The sequence below is a fragment of the Podarcis erhardii genome, assembly GCF_964252035.2.
Source record: "Podarcis erhardii genome assembly, chromosome: 2".
Classification (NCBI taxonomy): domain Eukaryota; kingdom Metazoa; phylum Chordata; class Lepidosauria; order Squamata; family Lacertidae; genus Podarcis; species Podarcis erhardii.
In genome coordinates, this window is record NC_138498.1 from 83,113,139 (window position 1) to 83,136,393 (window position 23,255).

A 23,255-nucleotide genomic window follows, 5' to 3' on the forward strand; every position below is an offset into this window, starting at 1 on the left:
GAGAGGCAAGGTTTAAACAGAGGCAAATTTTCATCCGGATTAAAAAGAAAATTCCCAGGCATGCTTATAAATGACATTTCATAGGCTATGATTTACACCTGTGCATCGGAGTGTAAAAGCAACACATGACAATTAAACCTTCATAGCCACCTCTTCTTTGCAAATATCTGTGGTACTCATCAACTTAAGCAGAACTCACTCTTTTGTTTTTCTGCTTGAAACAGAACTCACATGTTTGCAAATTTGTATCTGTGCACACATGCACAAACAGAAAAGTTGACCCAGAAAGAACAAAACTGTGTGTATATGTTAAGGGGAATATAAGTTGAATGGTTAATGTCCATAATAAGTAGCCATTGTGTATATTCACCAGGCCTCGTGAATATTTTCTAGATCCTCCAGCCATTATACATAATTGGGACTTGGAGAATGTGCACATTTGGCTTAATTTGGTACATTCTTTGGCAATTATGCATAATTCTCAGCAGGCCTTAGGTAATGTGCATATCTCAAACATAGTATGTATACATTCTCCAGGCAATGTGCACATTCTCCAGTCAGTATGCATAGTCTCTGAGAAACATGCCTCTCTTGTTCAGGTGTGTACAATCTGCACCCCCTAGGCTGCTTCTGGTCAACTGACAAATCTTACATGGCCCACAACATACCCTCCCACTGATCAGCAGTGGGAAGAATGGTGTGGGGCTACACAAGACGATTCATTCTTTTCAGCAGTCCAGCTCCTTTTCATCACTCTGCTGTTCCCTAGTCAGCTCAGCAGCAGAAGTGGGATTTGCAGGCAGAAGAAAATGTAAAACCTTCCTTCTCCTCTTACACTTCTGATGAAAATTCCCCACTCCTGCACTGTTACAAAAGGAAAAGCTTAACAATGGCATGGTGTCAATCAACAGGGGAATTGCAGGGGATGGAAGATTTCACCAGTAGGTAAAAAAAAGAGCAGGCAGAGAAACAGTGTGGAATACATCTTATCCTATCCACCGCTGTTTCTGGCAGGGAGGATACAAATGACATGAAGGAATCATAAACAGTATGCTCCAATTCCCGAATTAATTTTAGACCTTCTCCTTGTTGAAGCAGAATTCAAGCAGAGTGGAATGCAGGACAGAGTGAACCGACTGAATGAAGAGGAAGGAAAATGGGAGAAATCCATTATTCTCTCGCTGCAGAAATCATACGTCAGCAGTGCATTGTAAGTCAATACAGCGATGGAAATAGATCAGAAATATCCATTTTACTGGCAAGGATTCGTAGACCAGCCAAGTCAATATCTTTGAAAGCAATAATCTATCGAGTGCTTTTATAGAGGCCTATTAAAAGGAATTGGGGGCTATGCAGCAGCAGTGCCTGGTGACATTCAAACATTCCTTGTGCCTTTCCTGTGACCTAATACTGAGCATTCCTTGAAGAAAACTAAGAGAGTCACAACCGTGATGACTTTGGCAGCTAGGAGTGCCTTTTCCCAGCTACTGCTATAGCTCCATTTTGAACAGAAATAACTTGGCCACTGTATTCCATGCTCTGGTAACTTCCTCTTTCCATGGAGCTGCGCTTCAAAACGACTCGGAATCTCCAGTTGGTTCACTGTGCAGGTGTTAAAGCCCCAAAGGACTCAGACCCCAAATGCCTGAGAGGTCTCCTCCTCCCCTACATATCCTCTCAGGTGCTGAGATCAGGAGAGGGGGCCCTCTTGGTTGTTGCACTGCCCTCAAAAGCTCACGGGCTGCAGACATACCTCTTTACCCAGGCTTTTGTCCCCTTAGGTGTATATTTTTAGAACTCAATTTATTCTAAGTTGCTTTAGACTGCTACCTTAGGGTGAAGGGCAGGTAAATGATGATGAGGGTTATGATATGGCTACAATCCTATCTGTACTTACCTGGGAGTAAGTCTCACTGAAATCAGTTGGAGTTACTTATGTGTAGATATCTATATGGAATTCTGCTTTGAAATAGATACAGTAATAGAACACTTTAGATCCGCTGAAATTGTTAATACACTTCCAGTACATGCCATAAAAAAATAAGAGTGACCTCTTGTGGTCAGTTCAACACATGTCAGTTCTACTCTTTCATATGAACTAATGAGTCCAATTGCCTACGTGGAAGAAAGTCTGTCCTCTGCTTTGATGCTGTGGAACGGATATAATTCAATGTATGTAAGACCTTCTCTCTCGCTCTCTCTCCCCTTGGTATATGGTCATTAAGTATTATGTATGTATTTATACCCTGCTTCTTTCAAAGCTCAAGACAGTTTGTGAAATACATAGAAGCAATGCAAAAAACAAAACAAAACAAAACAAAACAAACACGCACACACACACCCATAAGCTAACTCCCGACATACAATTTAAAAAAAGCACCAAAATTATTACAGGACCAAGATCCCCCCCCCAACAATAAAAGTAGTGCTATCCCACTCCTCAAGTAGACTTGTAAGGTAGAATTTGCAAGGGGGGGGTTAAAAAGGGGGGGGGGAGAAAGTCAGATTGTACATTAATGCACCCTAGAAATGAATACAGTGGTACCTTGGGTTACATACACTTCAGGTTACATACGCTTCAGGTTACAGACTCCGCTAACCCAGAAATAGTGCTTCAGGTTAAGAACTTTGCTTCAGGATAAGAACAGAAATCGTGTTCCGGCGGCGCAGCAGCAGCAGGAGGCCTCATTAGCTAAAGTGGTGCTTCAGGTTAAGAACAGTTTCAGGTTAAGACTGGACCTCCGGAACGAATTAAGTACTTAACCTGAGGTACCACTGTACAGGAAATGTTCTTATACCATGTCAGATTATTTGTCCATCAAGTTCTATGTTGTCTGCTGTGACTCACTGTGGTTGTCCAGGATCAACGGCAGAGGTTTTCCCCACCGCATTCCACCTGGAAACGCCAGGGATTGAAACTGGGATCTACCTACCTCCAGAGATCTATTCCGTCTTCTCAGGAGTTCATTTCATAGTTGTGAGGTTGCAATGGAAAAGGCTGTATATCTGGAATATTGTGATGTCAGTGAAAATGTTCACGATATCTTATATCTAGCTAGGGGCCATACTTTCGTGGCAGCAAGCATTTCTTTGTTTGCGTGGGGAATTTTGCATCTGTGCTATTTCCCTACCTTATTAAGTAGCTGGGCTACACAAATGTAGCCCCAGTAAACACTCTTAAACTTTTCAGAGTGGAAGGTTATGGAGATGCTTTTATTTCTCCTTGTTTTCTTCTTGTTACCAAACAGCTGGTTGGTCATATTCAGAGTATCTCACCAAGGCTACATGCACATTGATTTGGATTGTCACTCACCAAAGTAATGCTTATATTCTGAGTAAATCTGATCGTTTATGGTATGCTGCTCTATATGCAGCTGATATAGAAATTACGCCTTTCCTGAGACAAAGTTTAAAAAACAAACAGCAGAATCATAGACTTGGCAATACAAGCTGATTTAGATATTTTACTTCTTTTGAATTATTTTTCTGTCCCCTGGTTACATTGAATGTAGTTGTAGTTAATATTTCATATCAATTGCTTTACAGGATTTCTAAACAAAATGCACCAGATCTCAAGTGTGGTCCATTTAGCTTTGCTGTCATATATTGTGAAATTGTACTATATCCATTTAAAACCATAAACACACACACACACGAAAACAATCTTCAAAGTGGAGGGAAAGGAGTAGCAAACCATATTTTGATTGATTTTCTGCTAGGATTCAAAGAAGAGTCAAACTGAAAAAGAAAACAGGTATTACAGAACATATGTTCATAAATGGCTAATTTCAGTGACAGAGCGGTGGACTGAGTAAATATAGAAGGGATTTATTATAAAATTCTTTAGTGTTGTTGGCAAAAGAAGCAAATTGCTGGGCAATCTTATATCACCAAAATCCAGGAAATAGCACAAACACCAAACCACTATATTTTCAATGACAATAATGAGAGAAGCTTCACCATTGGTTGGCATCGCCACAAATGGCGCATGTTGGCATGTTCAGGAGCATGAATGATAGATCTGCTGCTCAGGGTTTATAATTATTTGATCAAATCCAGATTGTGGAACCTGGAGGGACATCAGACATCTTTGCAAAAGGAGTGAAAGAGAGAAGGGGATCTATATATTCACAGTGATGGAGTGTATTGGTCCCTTGAGTGTGCCTAGCCACACACTGTCGATTGCTGCAGGGAGTCTGCATTTTATTTTCTTTCTCTGGGAGATCTTTATTGCTTGATACATCAGTGTGTGTTTAAGTGTTCATGCAAAAGAACAAATGTTGGCAATTGTTGCTGCGTGCAGATGGGAGCTAAATCAACAATTTCCATTTCCTTCCATAAAGAAAACTAAACACCCAGCTTAGGAAAATTGCATTGTTCGTTTAAATAAACCATTTGTGTGCTGCACACCTAGTCCAGGAAAACATACAGACACAACTTTCTTTACACGTGTCCTGCTTATATTACATTACTGGAAAATTATAGCGCTCCCCTCTGCACATATTAAAGTATAACAGAAATAAATTGTGCCTATCTATTCTGCCTTAGAGCAAATGGGAGAGTCACACATCTGTTATGTTCCTAGGTTAGGCTTCCTATCAGTCTAGTAATTAGTGAGGAGAAGGTGGATGGGGATTTTTTTTAAAAAAAGTATGTCAAAAATAATGATTCAGTGAAGAGCATAAACAATTTGCTACATTCAATTAGCATTGCTTTTTAGTGGTAGGTGATACAGAGATTTACATGAGATGCTTTGTTAAGATCTTAATAGAAATATTAGGGGTACAATCCATTTAACACTAAACTCTTATATGCCGTTGACAAGGTCAGCTGGGATATTTTGCTGCTTGCGCAGAAGCCCCCTCTGCTGTTCCTTCTGGGGGCCTTCAGTTATTCTCTTCTGTTGGTGAACAAATCTGCCCTTTACATCCCTAAACTAATCTTTTGCCTCAAGGAGTCATTATCTCATTCTAAAATCAGTGATAGCACAGGGCTGCATACTTCTCTAATATTTGTACAATTTTGATTCAATTCTGTCCTTTGCAGCAGTGAATTCATGACATGGTCATTGTCTAGTTTTACTTATTTAAAAAGTCATGAAATCATGTCCAAGCCATTATTAAAAAAATCAGTGTGAAAAAATATAAGGATTTCCCACATTAAAATATAAGAGTATTATTATGGCACTTCAAGGTATAGCAAAGTCTGCATATAAACGAAATGCATTTTAGAAACATTATTGACATCTATGCAATGTGACAAAACCCAAAAATGACTGTGAATGCACCACTATGTATATTTATTTGAAAATAGATGCCATTGAACCAAGGGAGACTTACATTTGCAGTGGATTAGTCTGTAAAGCTATTTAATAAAACAAAATCATTCACAAAGGTCCTAAATAAATGAAAATGCATGGGAAAAACTGATAAAATATTCACAATTCAATGACTCTATATTTCAAATATACACAACTCTGTGCAACAATCAGAGTCCACATTTTGTTCATTCACATCGAATATAATCCACATAATACACAACATAGAGCACATGCCTCAGACAAGTCTATACAATAATAAGTTATGTATCCAAGTTAAACTAATTACCAAATGAATATATATTTGGAATGTTATCTTTTCAGCTGGAGGGAATAGAGGCTGTTTTTTTTGTTTTGTGACGAATCTGAGTGGTTTTGCTCTTGCCACATCACTTTCCCTCAGAAATCCCACTCTTTAGCGATAAATAGGCACAAACGTCAATCTGGAGAAAACTCGATTGATGTTTGTGCCGATTCAGCTGTAAAGATCAGGTATCCCTGGGGGGAAGCAGCGAGGCAAGGGCAATTCTGGATGAGCCAAAAGTGAATCTCATTTATTTAAGCTGACTTGTGATTTTATTTGTTGTTGTTGTTTAGTCGTTTAGTCGTGTCTGACTCTTTGTGACCCCATGGACCAGAGCACACCAGGCACTTCTGTCTTCCACTGCCTCCCGCAGTTTGGTCAGACTCATGTTTGTAGCTTCGAGAACACTGTCTAACCATCTCATCCTCTGTCGTCCCCTTCTCCTTGTGCCCTCCATCTTTCCCAACATCAGGGTCTTTTCCAGGGAGTCTTCTCTTCTCATGAGGTGGCCAAAGTACTGGCGCCTCAGCTTCACGATCTGTCCTTCCAGTGAGCACTCAGGGCTGATTTCCTTAAGAATGGATACATTTGATCTTCTTGCAGTCCATGGGACTCTCAAGAGTCTCCTCCAGCACCATAATTCAAAAGCATCAATTCTTTGGCGATCAGCCTTCTTTATGGTCCAGCTCTCACTTCCATACATCACTACTGGGAAAACCATGGCTTTTACAATACGGACCTTTGTTGGCAAGGTTTTATACTTTATACTATGTGATTTTATACTTTTTAATATTTTGTTCTTATCAAGGTTTTCCTCACTTACCACTATATTCAAAATGGTGGTCCTTAACATAGGCAACATTGAGAACTAGGCAGTTTAAACGGTTGAGGCCTTTTCCCTCTTACTCTAGTCTTCAAGAGTTCTTGCACTCCAAAACTAAGAGATTTATCATGATATATCCTTTGATGGTAATAGTTCCTTTGATCCTAAGAGGTGAAGACATTGAGTTGAGTACACAGTATGAAGAAGGAATGGGTATTGAAAAAGCAGGAAGGCACTGATTGCAGGAAAAAGGAAGGAAGGATACTTTCAGAATGGGGGTGGTAAGAAGTGGGGGGGGGAATGATTCAGTTATCTTTTAAATATGAACTTACTAAATTAGCAATTTCCGAAACAATATGTGAACGGAAACACAGCCATCCTTTGAAATTCACACTTTTATGAATTTTGTGAGGCAGTTCTCAAGCTAAGCAATGTGTATAAACATGCATATACCGGTATGTGTGCATATGAATGTACATATTAGTGAAAGTAACCTACAACAATGTATATTTGTCAAAACTACGTGCAAAAATGTGTATATTAGGAGAAATTAAAATGCTAAATAATTTTCGCAAGGATTTTCCTTTAAAAAAATCGCAAATGGCTAAAGAATTGCAAACTGAATTTAATATTGGGGAAAGGAAGAATTGAGAGAACTAATAATTGTTGGCTGGTCCATCCCTACTCCAGGAGCATGGGAGAGGGGAATCATTGAGCTGAATGTGTTTAGAACATAGTCTCATAGTCTCTCCTTGGGGGCAGTCTGAAACTACCAATTCTATACACTGTTGCCAAAATAAAATTTGAAAAATTGTGGCATAGATAACAAAATGGACAAAAGAGTGGTGGAAACAGTTTGAAAATAATGTACCCTGGGGCATTTGATTACAAGGCAGAGAAAGCAGGTGAGATCAATGTCACACCCGCAGACTTCTCTTTTCTTTCTTGTACCTTGCTGTGCCCCTCCCCCCAAAAAAGCTGCTCCAGAAGGTTCCACAACTCCTTCCACCTCAGCAGCTAAACTAAAAAGCAGAATCACCAGTCATTTTGCTCAGGTGGGACCCAAGGAAGGTGACCTACTAACCAAACCCAAGGAAGTGGAGGACACTACAACTGCTGAGAAAGGCACAACATTAAAAAAGAATTCTTTCCCAACAACAGTCTGCTCAAATCTCTCTCACAAGAGACCTCTATCATCTGAGGACTCTTTCCGGATATGCCAATGGTAGAATCATTGTGAGGTTTGGGATCCCACTTTTGAGATTTGGGGGCAATTGCTGGGAAGAATCTCAGCCTGGAAAATGAAGAAAAAGAAACAACTTTAATGGGTATTGTGCATATCTTATATTTCATAGCATCTTTCTGAAGCATCCATTTTGTTATTTATGCCACAATTAAGAAAACATTTAAGTTACAATTCCCTTTAAGTAAGATATTCTGTGTTACAATTTTCCCCTCATCCAGTAGCAGAGGTAGTGATTGAGGTTTGAGTATCCAGCCTAGTAAGATGTATTTGGAACAAGAAACCAGGCTCCAAGAACGAGTGTTACCATAAAGCTTGGCTTTATGGAGCCCCAGCCTCTTTCTGAGAGTTCTTCTAAAGGACATGGCCCTCGCAGAAATTGGGATTGTTTTTCTTGGAGCAGAAGGGCAGCTCTTAAAAATAGATTTGTGTCACAGAGGCTCATGCAATATTCTAGGAATAGAGCCTTCAAGAAAAAGAAAAAGAAACTTGGGGGACAGAATACCAATTGAAAAACTAATGTTAGACATACACCCTGCCAATCTGCCTGCAGAATAGACTTTTAGCATGAAAACGCATCTTGATCCCTGTATCGATGATTCAGTTATATTCTTTTACATGGATATACAGAGAAAAGAACACTAGGAAAGAACATCCCAGACACTTGATATCTGGGGTGAATAGACCATGTGGTGAGCAATTTACACAGACTTGAGCAAAAACCTATTTATTCCCGTACTCCAAAATTTGGTGGATAGCTATAGTCTTGTTACTTTATCTTATAATATTGCAAGCTGAGATGTGGTTTAAAAAGATTTCTTTTTTCATTTTGGGAAGAGTTTGTTATCATTTGTCTTCCTGATATGTGAATTACTGTTCCTGTTTGGGGAAGATTTTCATCATGAAGTTCAATGGGGTTGGGGGCCTCGGGAGCATTTGACAGATGCAAGCTGGTTGGAACACTTACTATTTTTGTCAATTCCAAAAGGATAATGTGCTGTGAATTAATAGACCTTCTTAATTCCACTTTTACTGATTCTAAGTGTTTGGCATGAAGAATCCATCTCCCTAATTACAACTAATATTTATATTCTGTTCAAGAATGCTCAGGCATCATTTGGCAGGAACTGAGCTCTGCCGTAGAACTTCTGAATAATAACTGTACAAATTTTACACTGCCAAATGACTGTGATACTCATGCAAAGTGTTATTAAAAATAATGTTTTGGCCCATCACATGGAACTTGGAAATTCCTTGGAAATTCCTTCTGCTACCCACATTGTGAATTAAAAGATGGAAAAACTATGTTTGCAGGTATCTTTTTTAATGAAAGTCCTTTTCAAATTATATCTAATTATACATAAGCATATGACAAAAAGGTGTCTCAACTTACAGATTGTCCTTATTGTGAATAGGGTAGATTACATTTGTCTTCCAGCTAAGACACTTGGCAGCTTCTTTAATTTTGAATAGCTACCATTTGGTGTCTATGATCATCAGCCTGTTAAGGCCAATTTGGAAATCCCTATTGGAAAGGAACAATTTACTGTTAACAGCATGCCAGGGATGATTGACTTAGAAGTAGTTTGTATGACTAAAGCGGAACGACTACATGACAGATCATATTAAGATATTACTTCATTCTGAGCCTATGTTACAGTAGCATAATATTATTTTGAATCTCAGGGGTGCTCAATCTGATACTTAGACCTTTTATAGCTATAGAGATCAAAACTCACTGCTTTGTTCCTACACAGGAGTGGGAGATGTATGAGTATACAAGAAGGAACTTTCCAACACCAAGCCCAGCCTGCTTCTCAAACCAGCACATATTCCCTGGGGCTCTGTGTGTAGTACCATGGGACACCTACCTAATACCACTGAATCAGTGCCCACACCAAAAAGAAAGAAAAAAAAAGTCATATGAAGGAAAGCAAACCCCTTTCGTTCTTGCCTCCAAATCAACATTAAAGGCACACAAAAATTGGTTGGAAATTTGGCATAAAAAAGGCCCCTTTTTATGTCTTCTGTTTTAGACCAATTGCCTGCAAAATGCTAGGAGGGATGAAATCATCATACCTTTTTACCCACCCTCAAACAGTAACGGCTGCTTTATGGGAAAATTGCTACAGCTATTCTTCTGAAAATTGGCAGGATTCGTGCCTTTAGTAAGAGCAATCTTGCCTGCAAATTTCATTACATTCTGCCAAGAAATAAAAAGTTATAGTTTAAATCTATCTATCTATCTATCTATCTATCTATCTATCTATCTATCTATCATCTATCTATATGAAAATTTAAAGGTGGCTACTGCAAAAGCCCTGAAATCTGTTTGCCTGTAATTTGGATGACTTTATCTACCCTGGAGGGATTACTATGCCTTCTTCATATAATTCTCTCAAAAGCAAAAAGATTCATAGGAATATTTTTATTTCCCAATCATAAAAAGTGGAAACCAAGACTCATTTTTTCCAAAGTGCATTCACAACCCAAGCTAAATTGGGTAGCCCCTGAAGCACTTCAGACCAAAGTGGACTGTTTCATGAAACTTCAAACTGGTGTCCTAACCAACTTTTGGAGTTGATGCATTCCCCTAATTTTAGGGTTTGTTTGTTAGATCGGGTAATGAAGACTATTATTATTAAATTTGACTAGAGCTAGCCTATGGTGCCTCGTGGGGTCAGGCCTGATGGAGTTCATTCCTCTGCTGTCGTGAAGCAATGTGGCCAAGGAAACTCATTCCTCCCTCTCCATGCCGGGCACCCAGAGGAAGAAATGACCCACCACCTCAGAGAGAGGCGGCGCCACTGCCCATTCCTTCTCTGATGGGCAATCACAGCATCGGAGAGGGGCAGCGCTGCCACCTCTCCGACACTTCCGCCCCTCGGCCAGACCTGAGTGGAGCAGCAGCTGCTGTTGCCCATGTCCCAGCCCCAAAGGCCAGCCCAGGCACAGCCTCACTCAATGAATGAAGTATAGTGGGGGCGCCTGGTTGTGCCCTCTCAAAAAATGTGCCCGGGGCAAGGGCCCCCCAGGGCCCCCTACCCCCACTATGCCACTGACTTTGCTTGCCTTGATCTTTGGTCACCAACCTCTCATTCTGAGACTGAGATAGTTTAGGAAGTTGCTTATGAGAAAGCAATACTACCCAGCCAGATTTCTGATATAACCAAGCTGCCTGACTTTTTAAAATGCAACTGGCTGTATCCCCTGTAGGTGGAATATTAGCAGAGTGGCGCCAATCTTTATAAATTATAATTCACCCTCAAACCATCAATTTAATTAATGCTCTGGCTAGGAGTGCTGTGATAATCTGCCAGTTTCAATTTCTGAGACAGATATTGTTGTTCCACTGGTGTGGACAAGTACTTCACACCCTCTTTATGCCAGATTTTATCTGATTTAATTTTCATAAGGGAAAAAAATGTATTTGTTGGTGGCTGGCGGTGTATTCCTTTTTGCATGCTGCTCAGAGAGGCAGAAAGTGCATGAAGTTAGATGTGCAAGCTCAGAGAATTATACATGAATCCTGCAAAGAGCAGTGGTGAAACTGACAGTGTAAGCAATGCATAGCAATTTAGAATCATAGAATCATAAAATTGTAGAGTTGGAAGGGACCCCGAGTGTCAATGTACTCTAACCCCTTGCAAGGCAGGAATCTCAACTAGATCATACATCACAGATGGCCATCCAACCTCTGCATAAAAACCTCCAAGGAAGGAGAGTCCACCACCTCCCAAGGGAGTCTGTTCCACTGTCAAATAACTCCTATCATCAGAAAGTTCATAGAATCATAGAATCATAGAGTTGGAAGAGACCACAAGGGCCATCGAGTCCAACCCCCTGCCAAGCAGGAAACACCATCAGAGTACTCCTGACATATGGTCGTCAAGCCTCTGCTTAAAGACCTCCAAAGAAGGAGACTCCACCACACTCCTTGGCAGCAAGTTCCACTGTCGAACAGCTCTCACTGTCAGGAAGTTCTTCCTAATGTTTAGGTGGAATCTTCTTTCTTGTAGTTTGGAACCATTGCTCCGTGTCCGCTTCTCTGGAGCAGCAGAAAACAACCTTTCTCCCTCCTCTATGTGACATCCTTTTATATATTTGAACATGGCTATCATATCACCCCTTAACCTCCTCTTCTCCAGGCTAAACATGCCCAGCTCCCTTAGCCATTCCTCATAAGGCATCGTTTCCAGGCCTTTGACCATTTTGGTTGCCCTCCTCTGGACCCGTTCCAGTTTGTCAGTGTCCTTCTTGAACTGTGGTGCCCAGAAGTGGACACAGTACTCCAGGTGAGGTCTGACCAGAGCAGAATATAGTGGCACTATTACTTCCCTTGATCTAGATGCTATACTCCTATTGATGCAGCCCAGAATTGCATTGGCTTTTTTAGCTGCCGCATCACACTGTTGGCTCATGTCAAGCTTGTGGTCAACCAAGACTCCTAGATCCTTTTCACATGTACTGCTCTCAAGCCAGGTGTCACCCATCTTGTATTTGTGCCTCTCATTTTTTTTGCCCAAGTGCAGTACTTTACATTTCTCCCTGTTAAAATTCATCTTGTTTGTTTGGGCCCAGTTCTCTAATCTGTCAAGGTCGTTTTGAAGTGTGATCCTGTCCTCTGGGGTGTTAGCCACCCCTCCCAGTTTGGTGTCATCTGCAAATTTGATCAGGATGCCCTTGAGTCCATCATCCAAGTCGTTGATAAAGATGTTGAATAAGACCGGGCCCAAGACAGAACCCTGCGGCACCCCACTAGTCACTCTTCTCCAGGATGAAGAGGAACCATTGATGAGCACCCTTTGGGTTCGGTCAGTCAGCCAGTTACCAATCCACTGAGTGGTAGCATAGTCAAGTCCGTATTTTACCAGCTTCTTTACGAGAATATCATGGGGCACCTTGTCAAATGCCTTGCTGAAATCAAGGTAGACTACATCCACTGCATTCCCTTCATCTACCAGGCTTGTAATTCTGTCAAAAAATGAGATCAGGTTAGTCTGACATGACTTATTTTTCAGAAATCCATGCTTATCCAGTTATTCTGGATGTTTAGTTGGAAGCTTCTTCTTGTAACTTGAAGCAATTGATTCAGGTCATAGCCTTTAGAGCAGGAGAAAACGAACTTGCTCCATCTTCCATGTGACTGCCTTTTAGATATTTGAAGATTTATATATTAGCATCCTAACTCGAACAGCTCGACCAAATGCAGTCAGAACCTTATGGTAGAATTTGTTTACCAGATCAAGAATTTAGAAACCCTGCCTTGATCCAACAAAGTTAAAGGTAGATTAATCAGGCTAGATTGGTTGTGATTTTGGATTACATTGGGGAGGGATGTAAATTTTACCTGTCTTCAAAATTATGGACTCTAAATGCTGTCCTCAAATAATCTATGACTTGGAAAGATAGGACTTATAGTATATTGGATCTGGAAACTTGGCCAATTTGAGTTTTAAGATCAACCTTCCCTTCCCTGATGTCCTCAAGATGTCTTGGACTAAGACTCTCATCATCTGAATTAATTACTATTGTTATGATTTGGCTATTATTGGGGGTATATTGTAAAACTAATAAAAATATATTTAAAAAGACTCTCGTCATCCTTGACCACTAGTCATGCTGGCCCTTGGCTGATGGGAGCAGTAGTCCTAAGCATCTGGAGGGTACCAGGTTGAGGAAGGCTGCTTTACATCAATATTGGGAACTCTAAGAGGACATTGCTCCAGTTCTCTAAAGGCCTGTAATCCTACTGTTGGAATCCTACATAAGTGCTGCTCCACTGGCAGAGATGGAGGCCCACTGTCCAAGATGGCAATGCCAGAAGGCCCCTAGAACACCCACAGCAGGGACTAAAACTAGATGTTCAGGGGCTTGTTTAAGCAAGACTATATACCTCCAAGGACCCCTCATTCCTCTGACATGTCCCCTAACAGACCCCAAAACCACATCAGCCCTGAAATACACAATTGCCTCCCATTGCAGTCAGGGTGGGGGGAGCAGAAAGAAGAGGATGGAAAAATATAGGAAAATCCACCTCCATCCTCCGGCCCTGGTCACAGCTAGCCAGCAGGGTTTTGGGTACAGTTGATGATTCACTATGGGTTCTACACACCCACACCCACACACACTGCTCCGCCTGAACTGAAACTGGACTCTTGCCTGTTGTGATGAAGGTTCCTCTGAGCCTTTTTAATTATTGGATTAAACTTCACTTACTATCTAAGGATTGGCTTCCTAAAATTTGCCTGGCAGAACAACTGCAAGTAAACTTTTCTAATCAGGCTACGTAGGTAAACAAAATAAGCCGGATGAATAATCACGAACTGACTATGGGGTCCCCCCCCCTCGTTGGATAATTTAGTGGAATCAATCTGGATGTCTCCAAAAAAGAAGAAGACTCCAAAGTCCACAGTTGGACTTTATTAGGACCAACCAAAAATTCACAAAAATGTGGCAAGCTGTCAAGTTCTTCATCTCATCAGGCAAGTTCTCCATCTCTCATCTCATCAGGCAAAACATTACACAACTTAGGGTGTGTTGGTTGAGGGAAAATAATTTTTAAAAGTAGAAAAAATAAGCTGGATGTTATACAGTAGCCACGAACTCTGCTTACTGATTAAGTCTAAGGTGGAGTTTGCAAGCTATATCCCTGCCAGATATTGAGACAGGTTTGCTACTTCAGATTCTAGGATGATGAAGAAGAAATGTCTGCTGTTCACAAAGCTTGACATGTGAGACAATTTTTACATTTAAAAAACAGTTTGAGATGAGAATGCAAAACAGTTTTATTCAATGAAATTTCTCATTAAGGAATTTTCAGATGATTTTTATGCCATGATTAAATGTAACCCTTCAGCTGAAGCATATTTATCAGTTTCTACATCCTCCCCCCCAAAAATAATAATAATAATAATAATAATTTATTATTTATACCCCGCCCATCTGGCTGGGCCTCCCCAGCCACTCTGGGCGGCTTCCAAAAGAATATTAAAATACTATGATACATCAAACATTAAAAGCATCCCTAAACAGGGCTGCCTTCAGATGTCTTCTAAAAATCTGGTAGTTGTTGTTCTCTTTGACATCTGGTGGGAGGGCATTCCACAGGGAGGGCGCCACTACCGAGAAGGCCCTCTGCCTGGTTCCCTGTAACTTGACTTCTCGCAGTGAGGGAACCGCCAGAAGGCCCTCGGTGCTGGACCTCAGTGTCCGGGTAGAACGATAGGGGTGGAGACGCTCCTTCAGGTATACTGGACCGAGGCCGTTTAGGGCTTTAAAGGTCAGCACCAACACTTTGAATTGTGCTCGGAAACGTACTGGGAGCCAATGTAGGTCTTTCAAGACCGGTGTTATATGGTCTCGGCGGCCGCTCCCTGTCACCAGTCTGGCTGTTGCGTTCTGGATTAGTTGTAGTTTCCGGGTCACCTTCAAAGGTAGCCCCACGTAGAGTGCATTGCAGTAGTCCAAGCGGGAGATAACCAGAGCATGCACCACTCTGGCGAGGCAGTCCACAGGCAGATAGGGTCTCAGCCTGCGTACCAGATGGAGCTGGTACACAGCTGCCCTGGACACGGATTTAACTTGTGCCTCCATGGACAGCTGTGAGTCCAAAATGACTCCCAGGCTGCACACCTGGTCCTTCAGGGGCACAGGTACCCCATTCAGGACCAGGGAGTCCTCCACACCTGCCCGCCTCCTGTCCCCCAGAAACAGTACTTCTGTCTTGTCAGGATTCAATCTCAATCTGTTAGCCGCCATCCATCCTCCAACCGCCTCCAGACACTCACACAGGACTGTCACCGCCTTCACTGGTTCTGATTTGAAAGAGAGGTAGAGCTGGGTATCATCCGCATACTGATGAACACCCAGCCCAAACCCCCTGATGATCTCTCCCAGCGGCTGCATGTAGATGTTGAAAAGCATGGGGGAGAGGACAGAACCCTGAGGCACCCCACAAGTGAGAGCCCAGGGGTCTGAACACTCATTCCCCACCACCACTTTCTGAACACGGCCCAGGAGGAAGGAGCGGAACCACTGTATGACAGTGCCCCCAGCTCCCAGCCCCTCAAGACGGTCCAGGAGGATGTTATGGTCGATGGTATCAAACGCCGCTGAGAGATCCAGCAGAACCAGGAAACAGCTCTCACCTTTGTCCCTGGCCCGCCGGAGATCATCAACCAGTGCGACCAAGGCAGTTTCAGTCCCATGATGAGGCCTGAATCCCGACTGGAAGGGATCCAAATGGTCCGCTTCTTCCAGGCGTGCCTGGAGTTGTTCAGCAACCACTCGCTCAATCACCTTGCCCAAGAATGGAAGATTTGAGACTGGGCGATAGTTGGCCATCGTGGCCGCATCTAAAGATGGTTTTTTAAGAAGTGGTTTGATAACCGCCTCTTTCAGTGGGTCTGGGAAGGCTCCCTCACGGAGGGAAGCATTCACCACCTCACGAAGCCCATCACCCAGTCCTTCCCGGCTAGCTTTTATAAGCCAGGATGGGCAAGGATCAAGGAGACAGGTGGTTGGTTTCACTCGTCCAAGCAGCCTGTCCACATCCTCGGTGGTAACAGATTGGAATTGATCCCATGCAATTTGACTAGACAGGACTCTAGCACTCTCCCGCCCCGGCCCTGCTCCCACGGTGGCGTCTACCTCTTCCCGAATCTGAGCGACTTTATCTGCAAAAAACTTTGCAAAATCATTGCAGGAGATCATGTGGCCCGTACTGGGCCCCGATGTAGCAGGTGGTTCCGCTAAATTGCGGACCACCTGAAAAAGTCTCCTGCTGCTGTTTTCTGCAGATGCAATAGAGGCGGCGAAGAAAGTTTTCTTCGCCGTCGCTACCGCCACTTGGTAGGCTCGACATTGAGCTCTAACCTGTGTCCGGTCAGCTTCAGAATGAGTTATCCGCCACCGGCGCTCTAGCCGTCTCAACGATTGTTTCATTGCCCTCAGATCCGTGGAAAACCACGGGGCTCTCCGGGCTCCATGCAATCGGAGAGGGCGCTTCGGAGCCAAACAGTCAATAGCCCTGGTTAACTCCACATTCCAGCGGGCCACCAGGGAATCAACTGAAAGGCCATCAACATGGGATAAAGCATCCCCTACCACTCTCTGGAAACCATTTGGATCCATTAAGTGGCGGGGGCGGACCATCCGAATCGGTCCCACCTCCCTGCAGAGGGGAAGGGTCGCGGAGAAGTCCAGTTGCACCAGGAAGTGATCTGACCATGGCACTTCTTTTGTTTCACTTTTAGTTAGTGTCAGATCACCAACATCCGTAGAGGTAAACACCAGGTCCAAGGCATGTCCGCGGCTATGGGTTGGGCCAAACTTATTCAGGGACAGCCCCATGGAGGCCATGCTTTCCACGAAGTCCCGAGCGGCCCCTTGTAAGGTCGTGTCGGCATGGATATTAAAATCCCCTAGGACAACCAAACTAGGCGTCTCCAGGAGAACATCCGCCACGACCTGAAGCAGCTCGGGCAGGGAATCCTTGGTGCAGCGGGGAGGTCGGTACACCAAAAGGAATCCTGTACTGCCCCTATTGCCCAACTTCCAGAACATGCACTCAGAAAACTGGGTCTTCCCAATAGGACGCCTGGTGCAAACTAATGACTTCCTAAAAATCACTGCAACCCCCCCTCCCCGCCCACAAGGCCTGGGTTGCTGTGCGTAAGAGAAACCTGGTGGACAAGCAGCGGCAAGAACAGGCCCATCTGCTTCATTCAACCAAGTCTCTGTTACACATGCCAGGTCAAATCCTCCATCCATGATCAGGTCATGGATGGCAGTGGTCTTATGAATCATTGACCTGGCATTGCACAGCAGCACCTTCAGGTCATGTGGGTATCCCTTGCTGATTCTAGTATCCATCTGGTCAGGACCAGACCTGGAGGCAGGGATAGTCCTCAGACAACGACTAAACCTGCCTTCTCTGTAATGACATGGTCTGGTCTTAGCGTAACTCCTCCTCCTACCCGAGATCACTGAGATCGGTTGTCCCAACGCATCCCCCCCTGTGGAACATGCCGCAGCCATTTTGTTGGCTGGGACCCACTCCCCGGCAGCCCTGACCCCTCCCCTTAAAAACAAAGTAAGGCATTAAAACAATGAAAACAAAACAAAAAAGAAACCCCAAAAAACAATACAAATAAAAAACTGTAAAAATTACAATCCATCAAAATCAAACAAATTCCCAACTAAACATCCATCCCAGCCCCACCCCACCCCTGCATATACAATAATAGTAATCACAATAATAATAATAATAAAGAAATAAAAAGGAAAAGGAAAATTTTAAAACATTTTAAAAGGAACTCTGCACCCCTCCGGATCCCCCTGGGCCGCAGCAGCAGTGACAGCAATCGTCCCCGTGAGGCCTGTCAGGCCCCGCCCCGGGCCAGATGGTGAGTGGCAGGAGGAGCAGGGCCCTCAGACACCCAACAGGAGAGTCCTCCTGGGCAGCAGAGCACAGCAGTCCTTATGGGCCTGTCAGGCCCCGCCCCGGGCCAGATGGTGAGTGGCAGGAGGAGCAGGGCCCTCAGACACCCAACAGGAGAGTCCTCCTGGGCAGCAGAGCACAGCAGTCCTTATGGGCCTTCAGGCCCCGCCCCGGGCCAGATGGTGAGTGGCAGGAGGAGCAGGGCCCTCAGACACCCAGCAGGAGAGTCCTCCTGGGCAGCAGAGCACAGCAGTCCTTATGGGCCTGTCAGGCCCCGCCCCGGGCCAGATGGTGAGTGGCAGGAGGAGCAGGGCCCTCAGACACCCAGCAGGAGAGTCCTCCTGGGCAGCAGAGTCCAGCAGTCCTTATGGGCCTTCAGGCCCCGCCCCGGGCCAGATGGTGAGTGGCAGGAAGGAGCAGGGCCCTCAGACACCCAACAGGAGAGTCCTCCTGGGCAGCAGAGCACAGCAGTCCTTATGGGCCTTCAGGCCCCGCCCCGGGCCAGATGGTGAGTGGCAGGAGGAGCAGGGCCCTCAGACACCCAGCAGGAGAGTCCTCCTGGGCAGCAGAGTCCAGCAGTCCTTATGGGCCTGTCAGGCCCCGCCCCGGGCCAGATGGTGAGTGGCAGGAGGAGCAGGGCCCTCAGACACCCAACAGGAGAGTCCTCCTGGGCAGCAGAGCACAGCAGTCCTTATGGGCCTTCAGGCCCCGCCCCGGGCCAGATGGTGAGTGGCAGGAGGAGCAGGGCCCTCAGACACCCAGCAGGAGAGTCCTCCTGGGCAGCAGAGCACAGCAGTCCTTATGGGCCTGTCAGGCCCCGCCCCGGGCCAGATGGTGAGTGGCAGGAGGAGCAGGGCCCTCAGACACCCAGCAGGAGAGTCCTCCTGGGCAGCAGAGTCCAGCAGTCCTTATGGGCCTTCAGGCCCCGCCCCGGGCCAGATGGTGAGTGGCAGGAAGGAGCAGGGCCCTCAGACACCCAACAGGAGAGTCCTCCTGGGCAGCAGAGCACAGCAGTCCTTATGGGCCTTCAGGCCCCGCCCCGGGCCAGATGGTGAGTGGCAGGAGGAGCAGGGCCCTCAGACACCCAGCAGGAGAGTCCTCCTGGGCAGCAGAGTCCAGCAGTCCTTATGGGCCTTCAGGCCCCGCCCCGGGCCAGATGGTGAGTGGCAGGAGGAGCAGGGCCCTCAGACACCCAGCAGGAGAGTCCTCCTGGGCAGCAGAGTCCAGCAGTCCTTATGGGCCTGTCAGGCCCCGCCCCGGGCCAGATGGTGAGTGGCAGGAGGAGCAGGGCCCTCAGACACCCAACAGGAGAGTCCATTTAGTTATCCTTTTTATCCTTGAAAGTTTCATTTGTTTTATTCCTTATTCATGATGATTATATTCATTGCATTACTAATTTGGACATTGTTTTTCTTCTGTAACTTGCATTTGTTTTCTTTTTCAAGTTATTTCATTAGAAACTCTACTCAGTCCTCTGCTGCTTGTAACTTTGGTGTTTTCATTGGCATGGACTGTGCAGGCTTCCTGCTCCTCCTCTGAGGTATCAAACATACAAAATTGCACATAGATAACACATGTCAGCCAATCACATGTTAGATGTTGTCAGGATAGAAGAGAGTGTTTAAAAGGTTTCAAAGTGCACTCTGCTGAAGACACTTAGAAACCTCTCCGCCAATAAGAAACACTAATTAGAGCCTGAACATGGCTTTAAACTCTCTTTTGATTCTTAAAAAAATTATTCATTTTGCTGCCTATCTTAAAAGTTGTGCTGTAAATTGCCTCAAGCATTTAAAAATAGCAAAACAACAACAGAAAAGCAGCTTAAATGTTTAAATTAAATAAATATCTGCTGTAGTATTCACAAAAAAAGTAATCAAAGGGATCTCTCATTATATGTTCTACTGCTTCTTCCTTGGACAGCTTACCATGGTGGATCAAACTCATTGTCAAGTTGCGAAAAATCAGATCACTGCATGGATCTCTGGTAGTAATGAGCTAATTTTGCTGTAGAAGCTCTTGTGATACTCTTGCTGTAGACTGGAAGTTGGATTTCTGATGTCTTATTGTTACAGCCTCATGATTTCTGTCAGTTTGATTCTTGTTTTATGCTTATGTTGACTGCAGCATTTTTATATTTTGAACTTTGTTACGGCCTATGGCTAAAACAAATAAAAGTAAACTAAGTAAATATTGGAAAAAATAAATTTAGCCTCTGAGAAATAAAAACAAAATATGTATGGCATTCAAAATAAAATGTATTAAGGAAAGCAGAGAAAAGGTCCTGCTTTTTCTGATATTCAGATAAATCTGTGTGTGTGAAAGAAAAGCAAGGAGGAAGAATGAAATTCCGCTAGTAGTTATGTCAACAGTAAATCCCCTTTTAGCTTTGACATGGCAAAGGTTTGCCACCATGGCAGTATATTTGGAAAACCACACTAACCTTTTGTTTGCTCATAGTTCTGTTCTTATATTTCTTTTTTTCCACAGCAGACATGATCTTTTACATTTCCTTGCCTTTTATCAGTTTGCTGACACTTGGGCACTTTGGGGGGATTTAAACATAGTCTCTTTGCTATTTTTCTTTAAAAGCAGAATAGGTATCTTCTCTTTGCTTCTCCTGATTTCAAAACCTCAGGTACCATTAAAATATTTTATACTCTACCTCTTATTAAAGAAAGATGTGGTTTGGCTTTTTACAAGACTGGGAGCGGGGAGGGAGAAAGAATTTAAATAACGAAGGAATGAAAAACAGACTTATTTGGAAGAGGTCTGAACTCATTGTTTCATCAATAATGATCAGTCAGCACCATGAAGGCAAGATCCACAATGCCTGCAGAAGATTTGATGAGATATATAACCCAGGTACATATTTCTTTAAAGTATTTCAAGTAGCTGTATTTCCTGCAGCAATATTCCTCACAATTGCCATTTCTGTTTCTTCACTTTCCTCTTTGGGAATGACCAGGTTTTAATATTTGTTTATCTGTCCCACAGGACATACGGTAAATGATTCCTGGTTTTGATGTTGATTTTTGGAGCAGGGTTGTTTTTCGAACAGAGGACTGTCCCCTTAAATTAGGACCGCCCCTAAAGTGGGCATATTCCAAAATGTAAGGCTTGCTTGATTACAGTGAGATAGTTGAGTGTCAAAAACATATCCGTAGAGACAGCATTCACCCAGACAGCTTAGCCCGTGGCATCTTAGCATAAAGCTAACATGGGCTGATGAAAACTCTATTGCCGCAAACTCAGGGGGTCATGTGAATTGACCAGTAGCAGGCAATTGCTAGTTTTATCACTTAAAGGTAATGGTAAAGGGACCCCTGACCATTAGGTCCAGTCGTGACCGACTCTGGGGTTGCGGCGCTCATTTCACTTTATTGGCCGAGGGAGCAGGTGTACAGCTTCTGGGTCATGTGGCCAGCATGACTAAGCCGCTTCTGGCGAACCAGAGCAGCGCACAGAAACGCCATTTACCTTCCCACTGGAGCTGTACCTATTTATCTACAGTGGTGCCCCGCAAGACGAACGCCTCGCAAGACGGAAAACCCGCTAGACGAAAGGGTTTTCCGTTTTGGAGGCGCTTCACAAAACGAATTTCCCTATGGGCTTCCTTCGCAAGACGAAAATGTCTTGCGAGTTCCTGCGGGGTTTTTTCCCTCCCCCTCCTTTTCCTAAGCCCTAAGCCGCTTATTAGCTGATCCGCTAAAAGCCGCTAAACCGCTAATAGCGCTAATCTACTAAGCTGTCAATGGGCTTGCTTCGCAAAACGAAAAAACCGCTATACGAAGAGCCTCACGGAACGGATTAATTTCGTCTTGCGAGGCACCACTGTACTTGCACTTTGACGTGCTTTTGAACTGCTAGGTTGGCAGGAGCAGGGACCGAGCAACGGGAGCTCACCCTGTCATGGGGATTCGAACTGCCGACCTTCTGATCAGCAAGTCCTAGGCTCTGTGGTTTACCCCACAGCGCCACCCATGTCCCAAGTTTTATCACCTACAGGAGGTCTAAAAGGAACTGCTAGTCCCTGGGCAAGTTTTTAGGTGCATGGGTCCACCTACCCATGACAATGGGGAGGCCAGGTCCTTCTTTGAGCATGAAGCTGCCCCCTCGCCTGTCATTGTGGCCTTCATTTTCTTCAAGGGGTGCGATCAAAAGAAAAAGATCAGAGATTTTACCTGAAAAACACATGCCGATAAATTTAAATTCAGCTCTTGGTACTGCCATCCCTGTGCTGGCAGTGGGTAGCAGAGCAGAGTAGGGGGTCCACATGGCAATTGAGAGGCAGACAGAAAGGAGAAAGGTATCTCAAAGTTGCCAAGAAGAAAGAGTATTTTATTGTTCGGAATGCCTGGCATGTTCTGGCAAAAGTTCCTTTATCAAGGGCTTATTTTCTCATATCTTAGCAAACTAATCACAGAACGTTCTGTTACAGAAAATGAAACCCAAACCCTTGAAGGAGAATTTCCTGCAAGTTTTGTTTGGTAACAGTTATACAGTATTTCTCTGTTTTTTCCATTATTTTTAATGCATCTTGCTTTTCTTGGTTTGTTGGAGCAGAGGAGGGGAATCCACATGGCAGACAGCAGTGGCTCCCATGCCCAGCATTGACTGATGCTGAACATCCTGAGTAGCGGGGAAGAAATGGCAGAGGGGGTGGCTTAGTGTGCTTGGCATTTGGTGCTCAGAAAGGGCAAGAGGAGGAGCCAGGGACCAGCTTTACCACTGAGCTTCAACTCTTCCCCCAGTGAGACAAAGGAGTCCTCATTAGAAATGAAATCCTCCCATTTCCCTATCGCTATTAAATCACTATAAGGCATCCCATCTGTCCATGGGAGCTGGGGTGGTCATCCTGTATCTCCCCCAGCAAAGCCTGGACCCTTAGGCTGGGCAGCTGGAATGCCAGGACAGGAGCAACAATAACAGCTGCTGTCCCTGAAATCCAAACATGACGAGAACCTTCCCTGCCATCAAATCAGAGGACATGTAAGCTACCATGGGAAGTTGTCCTTCCTTTGAAACATTCCAAGCAAGGTTAGCAAAACATCTTTCTGAGATGTTTTAGTGGGCACATTGCCTCAGTGCAGGGATCTTGCACTCAACAGCCTGCTGGATCTCTTC

General features: G+C 44.2%; 1 long non-coding RNA gene across 1 annotated transcript in view; it reads right to left on the bottom strand.

The window, feature by feature from the left end:
- LOC309334547 overlaps positions 1 to 10,780 on the bottom strand; it is a 36,295-nt gene extending 25,515 nt beyond the window's left edge. Inside the window, exons 1-2 of the long non-coding RNA XR_014153158.1 lie at positions 10,751 to 10,780; positions 2,934 to 3,006 (exon numbers count right to left, since the gene is read on the bottom strand). This is a non-coding gene — a long non-coding RNA (uncharacterized lncRNA). The remainder of the gene's footprint in view (positions 1 to 2,933; positions 3,007 to 10,750) is intronic.
- Positions 10,781 to 23,255: the final 12,475 nt, after the last annotated feature.